The sequence below is a fragment of the Gorilla gorilla genome, chromosome X (assembly GCF_029281585.2).
Source record: "Gorilla gorilla gorilla isolate KB3781 chromosome X, NHGRI_mGorGor1-v2.1_pri, whole genome shotgun sequence".
NCBI classification, from domain to species: domain Eukaryota; kingdom Metazoa; phylum Chordata; class Mammalia; order Primates; family Hominidae; genus Gorilla; species Gorilla gorilla.
In genome coordinates, this window is record NC_073247.2 from 107,956,964 (window position 1) to 107,959,317 (window position 2,354).

Here is a 2,354-nt window from a genome sequence, read left to right on the forward strand (position 1 = left end):
CACAGTGCAATCAAACTAGAACTCAGGATTAAGAATCTCACTCAAAACCACTCAACTACATGGAAACTCAACAACCTGCTCCTGAATGACTACTGGGTACATAACGAAATGAAGGCAGAAATAAAGATGTTCTTTGAAACCGATGAGAACAAAGACACAACATAACAGAATCTCTGGGACACATTCAAAGCAGTGTGTAGAGGGAAATTTACAGCACTAAATGCCCACAAGAGAAAGCAGGAAAGATCCAAAATTAACACCCTAACATCACAATTAAAAGAACTAGAAAAGCAAGAGCAAACACATTCAAAAGCTAGCAGAAGGCAAGAAATAACCAAAATCAGAGCAGAACTGAAGGAAATAGAGACACAAAAAACCCTTCAAAAAATTAATGAATCCAGGAGCTGGTTTTTTGAAAGGATCAACAAAATTGATAGACCACTAAGCAAGACTAATAAAGAAGAAAAGAGAGAAGAATCAAATAGATGCAATAAAAAATGATAAGGGGATATCACCACCGATCCCACAGAAATACAAACTACCATCAGAGAATACTACAAACACCTCTACGCAAATAAACTAGAAAATCTAGAAGAAATGGATACATTCCTCGACACATACACCCTCCCAAGACTAAACCAGGAAGAAGTTGAATCTCTGAATAGACCAATAACAGGCTCTGAAATTGTGGCAATAATCAATAGCTTACCAACCAAAAAGAGTCCAGGACCAGATGGATTCACAGCCGAATTCTACCAGAGGTACAAGGAGGAACTGATACCATTCCTTCTGAAACTATTCCAATCAATAGAAAAAGAGGGAATCCTCCCTAACTCATCTTATGAGGCCAGCATCATCCTGATACCAAAGCCTGGCAGAGACACAACCAAAAAAGAGAATTTTAGACCAATATCCTTGATGAACATTGATGCAAAAATCCTCAATAAAATACTGGCAAACCGAATCCAGCAGCACATCAAAAAGCTTATCCACCATGATCAAGTGGGCTTCATCCCTGGGATGCAAGGCTGGTTCAATATACGCAAATCAATAAATGTAATCCAGCATACAAACAGAACCAAAGACAAAAACCACATGATTATCTCAATAGATGCAGAAAAGGCCTTTGACAAAATTCAACAACTCTTCATGCTAAAAACTCTCAATAAATTAGGTATTGATGGGACCTATCTCAAAATAATAAGAGCTATCTATGACAAACCCACAGCCAATATCATTCTGAATGGGCAAAAACTGGAAGCATTCCCTTTGAAAACTGGCACAAGACAGGGATGCCCTCTCTCCCCACTCCTATTCAACATAGTGTTGGAAGTTCTGGCCAGGGCAATTAGGCAGGAGAAGGAAATAAAGGGTATTCAATTAGGAAAAGAGGAAGTCAGATTGTCCCTGTTTGCAGATGACATGATTGTATATCTAGAAAACCCCATTGTCTCAGCCCAAAATCTCCTTAAGCTGATAAGCAACTTCAGCAAAGTCTCAGGATACAAAATCAATGTACAAAATTCACAAGCATTCTTATACACCAATAACAGACAAACAGAGAGCCAAATCATGAGTGAACTCCCATTCACAATTGCTTCAAAGAGAATAAAATACTTAGGAATCCAACTTACAAGGGACATGAAGGACCTCTTCAAGGAGAACTACAAACCACTGCTCAAGGAAATAAAAGAGGATACAAACAAATGGAAGAACATTCCATGCTCATGGGTAGGAAGAATCAATATCATGAAAATGGCCATACTGCCCAAGGTAATGTATAGATTCAATGCCATCCCCATCAAGCTACCAATGACTTTCTTCACAGAATTGGGAAAAACTACTTTAAAGTTCATATGGAACCAAAAAAGAGCCTGCATCGCCAAGTCAATCCTAAGCCAAAAGAACAAAGCTGGAGGCATCACACTACCTGACTTCAAACTATACTACAAGGCTACAGTAACCAAAACAGCATGGTACTGGTACCAAAACAGAGATATAGACAGGAAACAACAGGTGCTGGAGAGGATGTGGAGAAATAGGAACACTTTTACACTGTTGGTGGGATGGTAAACTAGTTCAACCCTTGTGGAAGTCAGTGTGGCGATTCCTCAGGGATCTAGAACTAGAAATACCATTTGACCCAGCCATCCCATTACTGGGTATATACCCAAAGGACTATAAATCATGCTGCTATAAAGACACATGCACACGTATGTTTATTGCGGCACTATTCACAATAGCAAAGACTTGGAACCAACCCAAATGTCCAACAATGATAAACTGGATTAAGAAAATGTGGCACATATACACCATGGAATACTATGCAGCCATAAAAAATGATGAGTTCATGT